The following is a 20,303-nucleotide window of genomic DNA, read 5'->3' on the forward strand; positions in this document are numbered from 1 at the left end:
AATATATTGTACAGCACAGGGAATTACAGCCATTATTTTGTAATAACTGTAAAAGGAGTACAACCTACAAAAAGACTGAATCACAACAAAAAACCTGAATCACTATAACTTTAAAGGAGTATAACCTACAAAAAGACATCACACCTGAAACTAATACAATACTGTAAATCAACAATACCTCAATAAAAAAATGCGGGGAGGAGCTTCAAGATTGCGGAAGAGTAACACGTGGAGATCACCTTCCTCCCCACAAATACATCAGAAATACATCTACACGTGGAACAACTCCTATAGAACACCTACTGAATGCTGGCAGACCTCAGACCTCCCAAAAGGCAAGAAACTCCCCCACGTACCTGGGTAGAGCAAAAGAAAAAAGAATAAACAGAGACAAAGAATAGGGACGGGACCTGCACCAGTGGGAGGGAGCCGTGAAGGAGGAAAGGTTTCCACACATTAGAAGCCCCTTCGCGGGCGGAGACTGCGGGTGGCAGAGGGGGGGAGCTTCGGAGCCACGGAGCAGAGTGCAGCAACAGGGGTGCGGAGGGCAAAGAGGAGAGATTCCCACACAGAGGATCGGTGCCGACGGGCACTCACCAGCCCGAGAGGCTTGTCTGCTCACCTGCCTGGGTGGGCGGGGCTGGGAGCTGAGGCTCAGGCTTCGGTCGGATCGCAGGGAGAGAACTGGGGTTGGCGGCGTGAACACAGCCTGAAAGGGCTAGTGCACCACGGCTAGACGGGAGGGAGTCCGGGAAAAAGTCTGGAGCTGCCAAAGAGGCAAGAGACTGTTTCTTGCCTCTTTGTTTCCTGGTGCGCGCGGAGAGGGGATTAAGAGCGCCGCTTAAAGGAGCTCCAGAGAAGGGCGCGAACCGCAACCATCAGCGCGGACCCCAGAGAGGGGCACGAGACGCTAAGGCTGCTGCTGTTGCCACCAAGAAGCCTGTGTACAAGCACAGGTCACTCTCCACACCTCCCGTCCCGGGAGCCTGTGCAGCCCGCCACTGCCAGGGTCCCACAACTTCCCCAGGAGAACATACGGCACGCCTCAGGCTGGTGCAACGTCACACTGGCCTCTGCGGCTGCAGGCTCGCCCCACATCCGTACCCCTCCCTCCACCCGGCCTGAGTGAGCCAGAGCCCTCGAATCACCTGCTACTTTAACCCCGTCCAGTCTGGGCATGGAACAGACGCCCTCAGGCGACTTACACGCAGAGGCGGGGACAAATCCAAAGCTGAACCCCAGGAGCTGTGCGAACAAAGAAGAGAAAGGGAAATTTCTCCCAGCAGCCTCAGGAGCAGCGGATTAAATCTCCACAGTCACCTTGATGTACCCTGCATCTGTGGAATACCTGAATAGACAATGAATAATCCCAAAAGTGAGAAGGTGGACTTTGGGAGCAATGATATATATAGTTATATATATATTATATGCTTCTGTGTGTATGCATATGCTTCTGTATGTGATTTTGTCTGTATAGCTTTGCTTTTACCATTTATCCTAGGGTTCTGTCTGTCCGGTTTTTGTTTGTTTGTTTTTTAATATACTTTTCAGCGCTTGTTATCATTAGTGGATTTGGTTTTTGGTTTGGTTGTTCTTTCTTTTTTTTAATTACTTTAAAAAATTTTTCTTAATACTTATTTTTTGTTTTTTATATTAATAACTTTTTATTTTACTTTATTTTATTTTATCTTTTTCTTTCTTTCTTTCTTTCTCCCTTTTATTCTGAGCCATGTGGATGACAGGCTCTTGGTGCTCCAGCCAGGCATCAGGGCTGTGCCTCTGAGGTGGGAGAGCCAAGTTCAGGACACTGGTCCACCAGAGACCTCCCAGCTCCACGTAATATCAAACGGCGAAAATCTCCCAGATATCTCCATCTCAACGCCAAGACCCAGCTCCACTCAATGCTCAGCAAGCCACAGTGCTGGACACCCTATGCCAAACAACTAGCAATACAGGAACACAACCCCACCCATTAGCAGAGAGGCTGCCTAAAATCATAATAAGGTAACAGACACCCCAAAATACACCATCAGACATGGACTTGCCCACCAGAAAGACAAGATCCAGCCTCGCCCACCAGAACACAGGCACTAGTCCCCTCCACCAGGAAGCCTACACAGCCCACTGAACCAACCTTAGCCACTGGGGACAGACACCAAAAACAACAGGAACTACAAACCTGCAGCCTGCGAAAAGGAGACCCCAAACACAGTAAGTTAAGCAAAATGAGAAGACGAAGAAACTCACAGCAGATGAAGGAGCAAGGTAAAAACCCACCAGACCTAACAAATGAAGAGAAAATAGGCAGTCTACCTGAAAAAGAATTCAGAGTAATGATAGTAAAGATGATCCAAAATCTGGAAATAGAATGGAGAAAATAGAAGAAACGTTTAACAAGGCCCTAGAAGAACTAAAGAGCAAACAAACAACACAATAAATGAAATTTAAAATTCTCTAGAAGGGATCAATAGCAGAATAACTGAGGCAGAAGAACAGATAAGTGACCTGAAAGATAAAATAGTGGAAATAACTACTGCAGAGCAGAATAAACAAAAAAGAATGAAAAGAATTGAGGACAGTCTCAGAGACCTCTGGGACAATATTAAACTCACCAACGTTTGAATTATAGGGGTCCCAGAAGAAAAAAAGAGGGACTGAGAAAATATTTGAAGAGATTATAGTTGAAAACTTCCCTAATATGGGAAAGGAAATAGTTAATCAGGTCCAGGAAGCACAGACAGTCCCATACAGGATAAATCCAAGAAGAAACACACCAAGGCACATATTAATCAAACTATTAAAAATTAAATACAAAGAAAAAATATTAAAAGCAGCAAGGGAAAAACAACAAATAACATACAAGGGAATCCCCATAAGGTTAACAGCTGATCGTTCAGCAGAAACTCTGCAAGCCGGAAGTGAGTGGCAGGACATATTTAAAGTGATGAATGGAAAAAAACTACAACCAAGATTACTCTACCCAGCAAGGATCTCATTCAGATTTGACAGAGAAATTAAAACCTTTACAGACAAACAAAAGCTAAGAGAATTCAGCACCACAAAACCAGCTTTACAACAAATGTTAAAGGAACTTTTCTAGGCAAGAAACACAAGAGAAGGAAAAGACCTACAATAACAAACCCAAAACAATTAAGAAAATGGGAATACGAACATACATATCAATAATTACCTTAAATGTAAATGGTTTAAATGCTCCAACCAAAAGACATAGACTGGCTGAATGGATACAAAAACAAGACCCATATATATGCTGTCTACAAGAGACCCACTTCAGACCTAGGGACACATACAGACAGAAAGTGAGGGGATGGAAAAAGAGATTCCATGCAAATGGAAATCAAAAGAAAGCTGGAGTAGCAATTCTCATATCTGACAAAATAGACTTTAAAACAAAGACTATTACAAGAGACAAAAAAGGACACTACATTATGATCAAAGGATCAAACCAAGAAGAAGGTATAACAATTGTAAATATTTATGCACCCAACATAGGAGCACCTCAATACATAAGGCGAATACTAACAGCCATAAAAGGGGATATTGACAGTAACACATTCATAGTAGGGGACTTTAACACCCCACTTTCACCAATGGACAGATCACGCAAAATGAAAATAAATAAGAAAACACAAGCTTTAAATGATACATTAAACAAGATGGAATTAATTGATATTTATAGGACATTCCATCCAAAAACAACAGAATACATTTTCTTCTCAAGTGCTCATGGAACATTCTCCAGGATAGATCATATCTTGGGTCACAAATCAAGCCTTGGTAAATTTAAGAAAATTGAAATCCTATCAAGTATCTTTTCTGACCACAACGCTATGAGACTAGATATCAATTACAGGAAAAAAATCTGTAAAAAATACAAACACATGGATGCTAAACAATACACTACTTAATAACAAAGAGATCACTGATGAAATCAGAGAGGAAATCAAAAAATACGTAGAAACAAATGACAATGAAAATACGACAACCCAAAACCCATGGGATGCAGCAAAAGCAGTTCTAAGAGGGAAGTTTGTAGCAGTACAGTCCTACCTCAAGAAACATCTCAAATAAACAATCTAACCTTACACCTAAAGCAATGAGAGAAAGAAGAACCCAAAAAACCCCAAAGTTAGCAGAAGGAAAGAAATCGTAAAGATCAGAGCAGAAATAAATGAAAAAGAAATGAAGGAAACGATAGCAAAGATCAATAAAACTAAAAGCTGGTTCCTTGAGAAGATAAACAAAATTGATAAACCATTAGCCAGACTCATCAAGGAAAAAAGGGAGAAGACTCAAATCAATAGAATTAGAAATGTAAAGGGAGAAGTAACAACTGACACTGCAAAAATACAAAGGATCGGGCCTCCCTGGTGGCGCAAGTGGTTGAGAGTCCGCCTGCCGATGCAGGGGATACGGGTTCGTGCCCCGGTCTGGGAGGATCCCATATGCCGCGGAGCGGCTGGGCCCGTGAGCCATGGCCGCTGAGCCTGCGCGTCCGGAGCCTGCGCGTCCGGAGCCTGTGCTCCGCGACGGGGGAGGCCGCAACAGTGAGAGGCCCGCATACCGCAAAAAAAAAAAAAAAAAAAAAAAATACAAAGGATCATGAGAGATTACTACAAGCAACTGTATGCCAATAAAATGGACAACCTGGAAGAAATGGACAAATTCTTAGAAAAGCACAACCTTCTGAGACTGAACCAGGAAGAAATAGAAAATAGGAACAGACCAATCACAAGCACTGAAATTGTAACTGTGATTAAAAATCTTCCAACAAACAAAAGCCCAGGACCAGATGGCTTCACACGCGAATTCTATCAAACATTTAGAGAAGAGCTAACACCTATCCTTTTCAAACTCTTCCAAAATATAGCAGAGGGAGGAACACTCCCAAACTCATTCTATGAGGCCACCATCACCCTGATACTAAAACCAGACAACCATGTCACAAGAAAAGAAAACTACAGACCAATATCACTGATGAACATAGATGCAAAAATCCTCAACAAAATACTAGCAAACAGAGTCCAACAGCACATAAGGATCATACACCATGATCATACACCATGATCATACAACATGATTAACAAACTGAAGGAGAAAAACCATATGATCATCTCAATAGATGCAGAGAAAGCTTTCAACAAAATTCAACACCCATTTATGATAAAAACCCTCCATAAAGTACGCATAGAGGGAACTTACCTCAACACAATAAAGGCCATATATGACAAACCCACAGCCAACATCGTCCTCAATGATGAAAAACTGAAAGCATTTCCTCTAAGATCAGGAACAAGACAAGGTTGCCCACTCTCACCACTGTTTTCAACATAGCTTTGGAAGTTTTAGCCACAGCAATCAGAGAAGAAGAAGAAATAAAAGGAACTCAAATCGGAAAAGAAGCAGTAAAGCTGTCACTGTTTGCAGATGACATGACACTATACATACAGAATCCTAAAGATGCTACCAGAAAACTACTAGAGCTAATCAATGAATTTGGTAAAGTAGCAGGATACAAAATTAGCACAGAAATCTCTAGCATTCCTATACAGTAATGATGAAAAATCTGAAAGTGAAATTAAGAAAACACTCCCATTTACCATTGCAACAAAAAGAATAATATCTCTAGGAATAAACCTACCTAAGGAGACAAAAGGCCTGTATGCAGAAAATTATTAGACACTGATGAAAGAAATTAAAGATGATACAAATAGATGGAGAAATATACCATGTTCTTGGATTGGAAGAATCAACATTGTGAAAATGAGTATACTACCCAAAGCAATCTACAGATTTAATGCAATCCCTATCAAACTACCACTGCCATTTTTCACAGAACTAGAACAAAAAATTTCACAATTTGTATGGAAACACAAAAGACCCTGTATAGCCAAAGCAATCTTGAGAACAAAAAACGGAGCTGGAGGAATCAGGCTCCCTGACTTCAGACTATACTACAAAGCTACAGTAATGAAGATAGTACGGTACTGGCACAAAAACAGAAATTTAGATCAATGGAACAGGATAGAGAGCCCAGAGATAAACCCATGCACATATGGTCACCTTATCTTTGATAAAGGAAGCAAGAATATACAATGGAGAAAAGACAGCCTCTTCAATGAGTGGTGCTGGGAAAACTGGACAGCTACGTGCAAAAGTGTGAAATTAGAATACTCCCTAACACCATACACAAATATAAACTCAAAATGGATTAAAGACCTAAATGTAAGGCCAGACACTACCAAACTCTTAGAGGTAAACATAGGCAGAACACTCTATGACATAAATCACAGCAAGACCCTTTTTGACCCAGCTCCTAGAGAAATGGAAATAAAAACAAAAATAAACAAATGGGACCTAATGAAACTTCAAAGCTTTGCACAGCAAAGGAAACCATAAACAAGACAAAAAGACAACCCTCAAAATGGGAGAAATATTTGCAAATGAAGCAACTGAAAAAGGATTAATCTCCAAAATTTACAAGCAGCTCATGCAGCTCAATATCAAAAAAACAAACAACCCAATCCAAAAATGGGCAGAAGACCTAAATAGACATTTCTCCAAAGGAGATATACAGATTGCCAACAAACACATGAAAGAATGCTCAACATCATTAATCATTAGAGAAATGCAAATCAAAGCTACAATGAGATATCACCTCACACCAGTCAGAATGGCCATCATCAAAAAATCGAGAAACAATAAATGCTGGAGAGGGTGTGGAGAAAAGGGAACCCTCACACACTGTTGTGGGAATGTAAATTGATACAGCCACTATGGAGAACAGTATGGAAGTTCCTTAAAAAACTAAAAATAGGTCTTCCCTGGTGGCACAGTGGTTGAGAGTCCGCCTGCTGTTGCAGGGGACACGGGTTCGTGCGCCGGTCCGGGAAGATGCCACAGCGCGGAGTGGCTAGGCCCGTGGGCCATGGCCACTGAGCCTGCGCGTCCGGAGCCTGTGCTCCGCAACGGGAGAGGCCATAACAGTGAGAGGCCCGCGTACCACACAAAAAAAACAAACAAACAAAAAATAGAACTACCATACGACCCAGCAATCCCACCAATGGCATATACCCTGAGAAAACCATAATTCAAAGAGAGTCATGTACCACAATGTTCATTGCAGCTCTATTTACAATAGCCAGGACATGGAAGCAACCTAAGTGTCCATGGACAGATGAATGGATAAAGAAGATGTGGCACATATATACAATGGAATATTACTCAGCCATAAGAAGAAACGAAATTGAGTTATTTGTATTGAGGTGGATAAACCTAGAGTCTGTCATACAGAGTGAAGTGTGAAAAACAAATACCGTATGCTAACACATATATATGGAATCTAAAAAAAAAAATGGTCATGGAGAACCTATGGGCAAGACGGGAATAAAGACGCAGACCTACTAGAGAATGGACTTGAGGACACGGGGAGGGGCAAGTGTAAGCTGGGACAAAGTTAGAGAGTGGCATGGACATATATACACTACCAAATGTAAAATAGATAGCTAGTAGGAAGCAGTCGCATAGCACAGGGAGATCAGCTTGGTGCTTTGTGACCAGCTAGAAGGGTGGCATAGGAAGGGTGGGAGGGAGGGAGATGCAAGAGGCAAGAGATATGGAGATATATGTATATGTATAGCTGATTCACTTTGTTATAAAACAGAAACTGACACACCCTTGTAAAGCAATTATATTCCAATAAAAATGTTAAGGAAAAAAAAATGCTACACCTTGGCTCATCCTGCATTCTCTACCTGGAGTGTCCTTTCACCTAGCTCTCCATTCCCTTCCTTCGTCTCAATCCTACACGTCCTTCAAGGCTTGGCTCAGATGCCCCCTTCTCTGCAGAAGAGTCTCCCATGGCCTCTCTGTGCTCCCACCACACCTCAGCATCTTGTTACAGCAAGTGTTACACCTCTCCTTGTCTCTCACATTGTGTGTTTATAACTGTCCCTCCCAGCTGGGGGGAATGTTCCTTGAGAGCAGGGGTTGTGGCTAATCCATTATTATTATACATAATAAATAGTATGTAATAAAATGAAAATGCCTTAGCCTAGTGGTTCTCAAACTTTAGTGAGCATCAGAATCACCCGAAGGGCTTGTAAAAACAGATAGCTGGGCCCTCCCCTCAGTTTCTGGTTCAATAGGTCTGCGGTGGGGCCCGAGAATTTGCATTTCTAACATGTTCCCAGGTGATGCTGATCAGCAACTTGTGGAACCACACTTTGAAAACCATTGCCTCAGACTACACCTCAAACCTCAAACTGCAAGCCTTTGAAAACGTGAACACAGTCACATGTCCAAAAATCTCCTGCAGGAGGAAATCCTCTGGAGCTGGGTGTCCTTTACATACGTGTAGATTTCATCTTGTCCAAACAGTTCAGCCTAAGAAGGCAGTGATCAGCTCAAGGCCACAGAGGCAGAAGCACTTCCGGGGCTGGATTCATCCTCTGATTCTCTGACTCCCACTTCTGTGCTCTCCACCACACAGAGGGGCCCTCTGGTCAATGACCCGACTACACCACAGCTCTGCCACCCAGTCCCTTTGTGACTGTGGGTAGACTATATAAGCCCCCCTAGGCTTGTGATAGTCTGGGGTTCTTTGAGTGGAAGCAAGAGAAAATATTCCGGCAACTGAAACAAACAAAAAAATGTACTGGGAAAATATCAGTTTCAGGAAGTAAGGAGGGGCTGGAGGGGAAAGCATGGGCACAGCTTCATGGGACCTGGAGCCAGACTATAACAATGCCGTGCGGACAAGAATGGTTGGGTCAGGACACACCCTTGGCATCAGAATCTCCATGACCCTCGGCACTGGACCCAGATTCCAGCCAGAGGCATCTGACTGGTCTGGCTCCCAGGGCCACCGACAGCCAAGGAGAATGGGGCTCCTCGTTCTAGACCCTAAGGCAAGAAGTGATTCCTCAGATAGAAATCAGGAAGGGTAAATGGATGCTGAACAACCAAAGAGCAAGTAATTGCTCCCCAACCTCTGTTCGGTCATTGGTAAACTGTTATGCTGACAGCCACCTCATACCTTATTGGAAGATCTAATGAGATAGTATAAGTACAGCACTAAACCTGGCACAGAGTAAGTGCTCCACAGTTACCAGCTGCCATTGCTATTATTACTGTTCTTTGCAATTACCATCACCCCCTTTAAAGTCAGGATGGTTCCCCATTCCCTAAAGACCCCAACAAGCTCCAAAGGACACTTCAGTTAATTCTATAGAAATCTGCTTGAAGCAACTCTGAACCCATAAGAAAAACCCAAGTGGGTCTTCCCTGCATTCTTTGAGGTCAAGTACCCCTCGTCCACTTCATCTCAGATGCTAGACAACAGAACTACACTCGAATTGGAGCCAGCAAGTTATTTTAAGCTACTTCCATGGCCATGCTGGAGAACAGGTTGTTAGATCTCATTCGGTTTCAGTTACAAAGCTGGTAAAAACTCAACTTTGGATTCAGTTCCCAGTAGCAAATAAACACACCTGTGTGTATCATCACAGCAATTCAAAACCTCGGGAGAGGAATTAAACCCCTCCTCCTACTCAGTTCCACCTGGCCTCCGGCAATCGGCAGAAAGACACAGAAAGGGCAGGACTTCACTCCTGTCATCCCCCTCTGAGGATTCCCTTTCCTCCTCCTCCTTCAGACCATCAGCAGCCTGAATCATGACCTACAGAAAAATGGAATTTTTCTCTCCAGGGTCCCAGTTAAAATCCAGACTCATTCCCTTGGAGCTACAGATCCTCACTGTAATTAACAAATTCTCTGTGACTGTTTAGTATCTCCTTAAAGGGAGGTTCCACATCTGTCTCAGTCATCACCATATCCCCTCTACCCAGTCTGGTGTCTGGCACATAGTGCGTGCTCAACAAATACGCATTCAATGTACGGACAAAAATCATACTGCATGCTTTCCTTCTAGAGAGGCATTTACTTCAAGTTTAATCATGTTTGTGAGATTAATAAAATATATTATTTAGCTTTTGCTTCTAAACATTTCAGATCACTGCCCACCACAAATGATTCGGAGAGGGATATTTGTTTTATAAGACTTAAAGTATAACTTTAAATTTCTTGTATTACAGCATTTGATACCAAGATAGAAAACAAGTAAGGGAATCTTTCACAGTATTATCTTTTTTTTTTTTTTTTTTTTTGCAGTACGCGGGCCTCTCACTGTTGTGACCTCTCCCGTTGTGGAGCACAGGCTCCGGACGCGCAGGCCCAGCAGCCATGGCTCATGGGCCCAGCCGCTCCGCGGCACGTGGGATCCTCCCGGACCGGGGCACAAACCCGTGTCCCCTGCATCGGCAGGCGGACTCTCAACCACTGCGCCACCAGGGAAGCCCCCACAGTACTATCTTTCAATACACAAGTGGAGAAATGTTATATTGAGAAGTGTTTGACCCATACAACATTAAAAACAAACAGATTTTAATATTTTAACCATAGTAAATAAAAGAGTAAACTTGATTTTATACTGGCAGTCACAGATCCTCTGATGATCTCTTTTTGGGGTCTTCTCTGCAATTTAATTCTGTTCTGCTTTATATTCAAGCTATTTCTCAATTCAGGTCCACTGTCTCACGATCTCAGAAATAACAGATGAGGAAGAATATCCTCTGGAGTTGTCCATCTAGCTTTACACCCCCTCAGAGAGCTGGGGTTATTACCTCGGCTATTCTTTTGTGAGTAAACACAGACACCTAGACAGCGACAGAATGCTCATCTAAAGAAATTTTATATGAAAGCAATTTGTTTCTCAGCTTTAAACCCACACATTATCATTATTATTTAAGAATCATTTTCCACTCATATTCCAGGGGTCTTGGGGTGTCTAGAAACAATCATATTCTGGCTCCCAAACAAACAGATTTAAGCAGAGTGATTATAAAGCAAGTCCAGCGAAAATTCAATTTCAGGGTATAAACAGTGTGACTAAGAACAATGAAATTACCAATGCACTTTCCATATTTTTCTAAGATGAAGGAAATATTTCATCAACTCCAAAACAAAAGAATCAGATAAATAACTAAAGGAGCAATTCTTCTACTCCTTCATGTTGCTTTTCCATTTATTATAAAAGAATTTTTAAATTTTCACATAGATGAAGTAAGCCCAGGAATGACATTGAAAGGCTACAGTCTGCCTGCTATAAGCTTCAACAAAGAATCATCTTGGAACAAATCAATATTTTCCGATCTTTTCATATAAGAGGAATTCTTTGTGAAAAATATTTTGCTCCAGACTTTTAAGAAATTCAGATATCTTTCATTTTTTTAACTTACTATGAAAAAGTTCAAACGTATACAAAACTGTACAGCAGCACTGTCCAGGAGAAATGTAATATGAACCATATAAGCAATTTTAAGTCGCCAATTACAGAGTAAAAGAAAACAGGTGAAATTAGTTTTAATTATGTATTATAATAATCCAAAATGTTACCATTTCAGCATGTAAGCAAACAATAAAAAATTATTGAGATAATTTTACATCCTTTTTCAAACGAACTCTTGGAAACTCAGTGTGTATTTCATACCTACAGTACAGCTCACCAAGGATTAGCCACACCTCAAGTGCACCACCGCCACATGTAGCCAATGGCTGCTGCCCCAGGGGCCAGCAGAGATGGGGAAAAGCATTAAAAAGCCCATGAACTCACCACTCCGCTTCAGTCAACTCACATACAGCCTGGTTTCCTCTATTCTCCCTCCCCACTCCCAGGATATTTTAAAGCAAATCCTAAAAATAGTACCATTGCATCCATGTTCAAATTTCCTTGATTGCCTCCTAATATTTTTTTACCAGTGGATTTGTTCAAATCGGGATCTAATCAATCAACTATGAGGATCTCTTTTTAATGGCAATGTTTTTTGATGACAGATGCATAACAGGAGTTATACTTTTAGTAAAATGCTTTATTCATTCAGATGTTTATTACACATCTATCTTGTGCCAGGTACTGTTCTAGCCCCAAGACACAGCAGTGAGCAAGACTCAAAGGAACTTCCGGTTTAACTCCTGCCTGCACAGTTGGATTGTTTGGGGAAGGTTTAAAAAAAAAATTCCAGTTCCATCTGGCAAATGGATAAATAAAGCATGGTCTATACAAACAATGGTTTGTTATTAGGCAATAAAAAGGAATGAAGCACTGATTCATGCTACAACGGGGGTGAACCCAACTACAACATGCTAAGTGAAAGAAGCCAGACATAAAAGCATGATTCCATTTTCCTGAAACGTCCAGAATAGGCAAATACATACACACTTAAAGTAGACCAGTGGTTGCAAGGTGAGTAGGGAAACTGCTAACGGGTGCAGATTTCTTTTGGCGGTAATAAAATGTTCTAAAATTAATTATGACATGACAGTTGCACAACTGTGAATATACTAAAACCCATTAAATTGTATACTTTAAATGGTTGAATTGTATGAAATGTGAGTTAAAACTCAATAAGGCTTTTATTAAAAAAAATAAGTAACTGGATAAAGTATGTTACATTCACACAATGGAATACTATCCAGCTATAACACAGAATGAGAAAATGTCTTTAAAGAAAATTCCAGGGACCAGCCCTCTTCACCCCATGCCACTTGATTCAGAAACTCTGCGAGTTGGGCCTAGGTAGGGAAAAGCTTTTTAGATCCCTAAGTGATTCTAATGTAAGCCAAATGAGAGTCAGTGGTTCCACGGAAGATTCAGTCAAGTGACCAGCAGTTACACAACAGTACGGTAACTGCTCCCTCCAAAACAGACAGGCACAGAGTGCCATGCGTGTTTGCCAACTTCAGCTTGGAGGCAGCAGAGGAAGTCTTCCTATAAGTGACATTCAGGCTGAAATGTGACGGATGAGTGGGAACCAGCCAGGTGAACATGGGTGAGAAGGAAGACGTTGTAAAGAGGACATAACTTCATGCGGAAACTGGGAGGCCAGAATACATTATTCATGGCCCTGGCGACACAGGTGGGGAGCTGAATTTAGTTCAGTGTGACTAGAACACACAGAGCCAAGTGATGAGCTATGAGCCAGAGATGATTCATAGAAGATCTAGTAAATCAGGTTTAAAAATGAGAAATATTCATTGATCAATAAAACATTGATGAAAATTTAGTTTCAATTCCATAACAGTTTTAATATACTTTTAATAACAACTTTACCACATATATGAAAAAATAGTGTATATAAGATGCAAGATATTTACCCTACAGACAATGCTTGTTTTTTTTATGGGTTTGAGATCTCCTTACAATATCTGCAAGGTGAAAACAACCAGAATAAGTGATTTTCATGGATTTAAATAATTAGGATTTCTATTGCTTCATCATAAATTGATGAAGGTATTACAGTATTGTGGATCAAAAAGTAGGAAACAAAATGTCACATTCGAATTACTTTTTTCACAAAATATTCTAACAGCATATAACCACATACAGTTGTTTCTACTCTCTTTTTAATTGTGCACCTACTATGGATAGCATATGAGGCTTAGCGACGTGGGGGTACAAACAGAAGGAATAGATACTAGTCCTGCCTTCAAGGCATCTACAATGTAGTAAGGGAGCCAATACATTTGAATAAATAACTAGGACAGGAGGCACTGGGGTGGAGGAATGTGTGGGGTGGGTATGAAGAAAAGTGCTGAAGAGTGTGTGTGTTTTAATGCTATGAGAGACTGAGTTCAGAGAGATGATTCTGGCAGAACTGGTTTATGAGTTCAGCCTTGAAAGACCTGGGGTTTCACAGGTAGAGGCAATGAAAGAGCTTTCTAGGCAACAGCAGTATAAGAGCAAAGGCAAAACGCCCTGTTGCTGAATACAGTTCAGGCTGGGAACAATGGGTGAAGGCAGACACTGAGCCTAGGCTGCCGGATCCTGACTTTCGGCTAAGGAGTCTACCTTAAATGGGGAGAGAAAGGACCAGGGGTTTGAGTCTCAACTCCACCTTGTATTAGTTGTAAAGTAGTTGCAAACTTAACTTCTCCTGGTCTCATCCGGAGATCGGGGGTATAATAACAGTGCCTGCTTTGCTGTTGCTCTGAGGATTAAACACAATTTTAAATCCACGTAAGGTACTCATGACAGTACCTGGCACAAGAAGGTTAGCAGCTACTGCTGCTGTTATTAATATTATAATGATTATTAACTATATAAGCCACTCAAGAATTTTTAGCAATATAATGACAGGATCTAGAGAATTTACCTGACTATGATATGAAGGCGGGGCTGAAGGAGACAATGTAAGCTATGTTAGGACACAGTAGAGAAGTCCCTAAGACTCTGAGCTGAGATGTTGCAGGGGCAACTGGAAGGCATGGATGTGAAAGACAAGAGGGAGGAGAGATACGAGCTGGGGTGAGTATAAACATGGTCTAAACAGTAGTGACTGGGAAGTTAAGAAGGACATTTCCAGAGAAGGGGGCTAAAAGTTGACGAATAAGATGTAGACAGGAGGGACTTCCCTGGTGGAGCAGTGGTTAAGAATCCGCCTGCCAATGCAGGGGACACGGGTTCAAGCCCTGGTTCAGGAAGATCCCACATGCCGTGGAGCAACTAAGCCCGTGTGCCACAACTACTGAGCCTGCGCTCTAGAGCCCGTGAGCCACAACTACTAAGCCTGCGTGCCACAACTACTGAAACCCACGTGCCTAGAGCCCATGCTCCACAACAAGAGAAGCCACGACAGTGAGAAGCTCACACACCGCAATGAAGAGTCGCCCCCGTTCGCCGCAACCAGAGAAAGCCTGTGCCAGCAACGAAGACCCAACAGAGCCAAAAATAAATAAATAAATTAATTAATTAATTAAAAATATATGTAGACAGGAAAGGAATTCACAGGCAACTACAAACAACTCTCAGTTCTGAAGCCTCCTTCAACTTAACAGCCTCCAGTTCCTCAGTGCCTTAGAGTTCCATCATTTCTGTGGGCGTTCTGGGTTGAAGGATTCTCCAACCCTCCCTGGAGTACTCTTTTTCTTTTTATAAATTTATTTATTTATTTATATTTATTTTTGGCCGCACTGGGTCTTCGTTGCTGCACAGGGCTTTCTCTAGTTGCAGTGAGCGGGGACTACTCTTCATTGCGGTGGCTTCTCTTGTTGCAGAGCATGGGCTCTAGGCACGCGGGCTTCAGTAGCTGTGGCACGTGGGCTCAGTAGTTGTGGCTCGCGGGCTCTAGAGCACGGGCTCAGCAGATGTGGCTCGCAGGAACTAGAGCGCAGGCTCAGCAGTTGTGGCGCACGGGCTTAGTTGTTCCACGGCATGTGGGATCTTCCCAGATCAGGGCTCGAACCCGTGTCCCTTGCATTGGCAGGCAGATTCTTAACCACTGCGTCACCAGGGAAGTCCTAGAGAACTCTTGAAATGGAATTAACAATTAAGAAAATATAGTACTGCCAAGAGGCACAGTATAAATAAAACCGTGGATTATCCAGGTCATCATGCAAGGAAAAACATTATACTACCCCTAAAACTGGAATGAAGTAGAAGAAAAAAGGGATCTCTAATTTCTTCCCAACCTCTATTTTGCCATTAGCTCTTCAGGTGGTAACCATGACATACTTAGCTAACTTCTTGCTCTCAGTTTTACTACAAGAGAACAAAGAGTCGAAATGTAGTTATTCTGCCAAAAGGTTGCTGCAGAAGCTTCTGGAACTAGTAGTGGTTTCTAACTCTCCATTCTACATATGGGAACAGAGGTACTGGTCTTCCAGTACTTTCCTTAAGAGGCAGAAAGCATTACTGTGTTCAGAGTTCATTTACCACACTGGGTAAAACCCATCAGATTTCTCTTTAGATTTAGGTGAAAGTAAATTTAAATCCAGGTGAAAGGAGAATTTCCTTTCCTCCTACATTAAATGTGCCTCATCTGCCAGGCCCACAAACCATAAACTCATCCACAAATATCAATGGCAGTAAGAGTCTCAACAATTCAGAAAATAGTACAACTAGACTCTTGTTATTGGCAGTGGAAAGTTTATAGCTCAACCTCAGGTGGGTTTTTGTTTGTTTGTTTGTTTGTTTTTTTTGCGGTACGTGGGCCTCTCACTGTTGTGGCCTCTCCCGTTGTGGAGCACAGGCTCCGGACGCCCAGGCTCAGCGGCCATGGCTCACGGACCCAGCCGCTCCGCGGCATGTGGGATCTTCCCGGACCGGGACACGAACCCGTGTCCCCTGCATCGGCAGGCGGACTCTCAACCACTGCGCCACCAGGGAAGCCCTCAGGTGGTTTTAATATGCTGTAACATTGAACTCTATCATAATGAGTTAACATCTAATTAAATAGTGGGAGCAGGAGAAATTTCAGTCTAGTGGAAGGAGCTAAAGATTTACACTCAGAAAGACTATTAGTAAAAATGTAACTCAGCAATCTACTATTGACCCTGGGCAGATTCCCGAACCTAGGCTGCAGTTTCTTCATCTATAAAATGGAGATAACCTCACAGCACTGCCATCAAGATGGCGAAGATGAGAGAATACAGCCTATGGCAGCCTGGTAGTATCTGGTTTACAGCATAATTATTAGCTATTATTGAAATTAAATCTCAGTAATGATAAAATCTTTTGGTTAAGCAATAGCTTTTATTATAAATAAAGCTAAATGTCTACTGGCTGTTATAGTGGAAACCACATTTTAGTTTCTTGGAAGTAGCCCAGCACAATAGAGAGAAAATGAGCTGGAATTCTAGTTCTGCCAGGATAATCTTGGGAAAACTGGTTAACCTGCTGGAGCCTCAATTTGCATCTGGTTAGAAATACCTAGCTAATAAGACTATTGTAATGTTTAACGAGGTGATCTATATACAAAGTTCCTAGTACATATCCAGCTCTTAGTAGGTGCTGGATTAATAGTAGCTATTGGTATTTGTTCAATTTCCCAGTAGAAAAAAAAAAAGATAAATAAACAGGAAAATCAAAACCAGCTATGAGATCACCATTCCTCATATTTCACAAAGAAGTTTTCATCATTCATTCCATAAATATTTCTTTTGTAGCTACTGTGTGTCAGGCACTGTTGTTGACATTGGGGGTGGAATGATGGACAAGACAGGTAAGGTCTGCTTTCTGGAACTTCCATTCTAGTGAGGGAAAGCAGACAGTAAACAGCCCAAGGAGATCATTTCAGAACGAGATGAGTGCTATGAGGAACACCAAACAGGGTGGTGTGCTGGTATGTTGGTGGAGGGGATGGTCATTTAGCTTGGGTGCATTTCAGCCCAGGCCTGCCTAGTTGGTCTCCTCGGGCCAGAAGGGGGACCTCACCTTGAATGATGCTTGGAGGTAGAGTGTGGATGATCAAAAGTTAGACCTACACCTTTACCTGTCTATGCATGGATCTCTTTTGCAGCTGCAGCTTAAAACATTTCTAGATGCCCTCATCCCAGTACTCAAACTCTGAGGGTCAGGGCAACATTGTTGGGGGGCGGGGGGCGTTGGTCAGATGCACCTCAGCGCAATTCCCAGACACATCGAAAGCGACAACTTCACAGCTCCCCTCATCTTAGAGTCCTGACTATAGAAGAGACTGGTAGTTCGTGAGAAGGAGGAGGGAGAGTACAAATGTGCATAAGGTGCCTGGCAAGTTGCATTACCGAAAGAGGGAGGCGCGCCCTGACCTAAGAACTATCTGGACGATCTAGAACAATGCCCATTAGTGACTCTAGAAGCTGCAAACGCTTCCCAGGCTGCTGGGAAGCCCGAAGGGACAAGTGCCCTCAGACCGCAGCCTGGGTGCCGGAGAGTGGAGCAGGCCGGGCGCGGGGAGGCGGGCGAGCCTGGAGCCTGCAAGGCCAGCGCCTCCCAGGTGCCCCCGGCGCGCCCCAGCCCGCGGATGTGGTGAAGTCTCGCGCTCGGCCCAATCAAGCTGGTTTCCTGTGCCTCCCGCCCCGGCGCCGCGCCTCCCAGAGGCCCAGGACAACCCCTCGGCGCCGTCAATCCCGGCCAAACCGCGCCTCTCAGGACAGCACTCCAGGGTGGGCAGCACTCCAGGCTGGGTAGCACTCCAGGGTGGGCAGCACTCGGGCCCTAACTCCCGGGGGGCCGGTACCGAGGGCGACTCGGGGCTGCCCCCACTGACCGGTTGTTCCTCGGCGACAGGAGGCAGACTCCAGGCTTGCTGAGACCGGCGGCACCCCCCATACCGCAGCCCTTCCGAGCCCGCGCCACGGGCCGGGGCCCCACCACACCCCAGCGCCATCCTGGCGGGCGTCCCGACTCTTACCTGCACGCTCTGCCGCCACGGACGCCGCCTAGCTCCGGGGTTCGTCCACACACGGGGGAGGAGGCAAACCCGGCTTCTTCGGTCCCCCACCAACGCACAGCTGATAGTTCCCTCACCAGCCGCAGGAGACGGGGCGGGGAGGGCTACTCGCCTACGGCCGCCCGGGCCAGAACCCGCGCCGCGCACTGGCCGCCTGGCTCTTGGCTCCCCTTGTTCCGCCCGGCTCGCGTGCGCTGCTATCGCTCAGCCAGTTCCCAGTACTTTGCCCAGAACTTCTCCGCGCGCGCCGCCAGGCGATTAGCTGGAGTGGGGAGCTAGGGGCGGGAGCGATGAGGAGGAGCCAGAGCCCGCTCTGGGGCGGGGCCACGCGGGGAGGGCGGGAGGGACGGCAGAGTGACTCACACTCCCACCAACCAGGAGTCGCTCCTGGGGAAGGAGGTGGGGCCATACACCTGGAAAAAGCACCGATTCCATGACGCAGTCAGGAGAGGTGGGAAGCCGGGTTCCCGACGGGTGCAAAGGGTGGAAGGAGATGAGAGTTGCTTCTGGGCGGGGGTAGGAGTTCCCGGCGGCCCAGCGCGCTATATGCGTGCCCTTGACACTCAATAAATGTTCGTGGAGCGACGTTTCCGGGCCAGGGAGGGAGGAAGAAGTGAGGGCGGTGCATGAGGGGCTGGTTAAAGGACAAGTTTTCAGAGGACACACTGGTCGAACAGGCAAAGAGGACTCGACCTCTTGAGGAACTCAGACCGAGGCAAAGGGATGGAGAACGGAGAAAACACGTGGAGAAGGAAGGATTGCAGGCACGGGATGACGAAGGACAGAATCCCCATGGGATCCGGCGGGAGGCTGTGACCCCGACATCCAGAGGCAGTGATGCAGATTGGTGCCGGGTCCCAGGAGGAGACATGAGGGGAGCGTGGTTGTTTATTGTACGCAGTTCATGTGCGAAGGGAAGGGGAGAGAAAGCATCACAGTTACAATTAAAATGCAGGAGCTCCGTGATAGACGAGAAAGCCCACACTAAAGCTCCTAAACCGGGGAGCTACCACAGACGTTTCGGAAAGAGCGTTCCAGGCAGAGGGAGCGGCAAATGCAAGGTGTGTAACCTCGCTGAAGATCCTTCTAACCTACCTCACCGAGCTGGACCTTGAGTGTGGCTCTCTAGGCGCGCTGCCTGTCACAGGGTAGGGGCTCCAGAATATTAAGTTCCAGTGCCGCCCACCACCTGCGGCACTCGACACATTTCCAGCCTCCTAGACGACCCCAAATAAGGTTTCTGAGGTTATTGCCGGAGCCACGCTATCCGCATTTCATTCTTCGCCCTCGGTTTTCCGCTTTCTGGGGTCGCGGAATGTCTGGGATTGTCTGTCTTGGATTTGGCAGGCGACGAGCTAGGGCGGGAGGACCCCGACAAGCTGCCGAACAAACCCACCGTTATGCTGCCCGCACTGGCACTCGGAGAACCTTATTGGAGAAGATTTAAAATCCAATGATTTGGAGGTTCTTAAATCATCCCCCTGCACCCGGCCAACGCCCGATGGATGAAAGCTTCTGGCAGGCGCCCGGACCATTCATTCTGAACTCATGGAGTCACCCTGCCCACGCCTGTTGTTTTCCAGCCCTCCTTCCATTTTTCGGTAATTCCTCTCAGAAGGAGAAGCTCGATTCCCCCCCCCCGCCCACCCCCCGCTTCAAGCTCTTTGATTTCTCTTTATTTCTTTAACTTTCTCCATCACCCACCCTCACCCTGTTTCATGAGCATTGCTTTTTCTTCGGGAGACAAGCCTTAAATCCGAAAGGAAGTTATTTGCATAGGGCTTTATTGTTGAAACTACCATCCCGTTCTTCACTTTTTCTTCAGTTTCTTCCAAATAACCAAGTGTGTATTTTTTTTCTATTTGTACTTGAGGCAGTTAATTGGACAGCATGAGAATTATTCATATTCATATTGTGCCTTGCTTCCAAGAAAAAGAGGAATCTCACTGTGTCTTTTCAGTTTCATTTCCTTTTCCTAAATAAGCTTCCAGGCTCACCAGCTCCTAAAAACAAAAG

At 44.5% G+C, this 20,303-nt stretch overlaps 1 protein-coding gene across 6 annotated transcripts in view; it reads right to left on the reverse strand.

The window, feature by feature from the left end:
- OSBPL3 (oxysterol binding protein like 3) overlaps positions 1–19,529 on the reverse strand; it is a 205,568-nt gene extending 186,039 nt beyond the window's left edge. For 5 of the 6 annotated variants that reach the window (XM_060107666.1, XM_060107660.1, XM_060107664.1 and 2 more), the window contains exon 1: positions 18,249–18,555. The gene's annotated coding sequence lies outside the window, so the exon portion shown is untranslated. Of the gene's footprint in view, positions 1–18,248; positions 18,556–19,382 lie in introns of those variants that run through there. The other variant, XM_060107665.1, reaches the window with a different exon arrangement.
- Between the last annotated feature and the right edge of the window lie 774 nt (positions 19,530–20,303).

The sequence above is a fragment of the Mesoplodon densirostris genome, chromosome 9 (assembly GCF_025265405.1).
Source record: "Mesoplodon densirostris isolate mMesDen1 chromosome 9, mMesDen1 primary haplotype, whole genome shotgun sequence".
Lineage (NCBI taxonomy): Eukaryota > Metazoa > Chordata > Mammalia > Artiodactyla > Ziphiidae > Mesoplodon > Mesoplodon densirostris.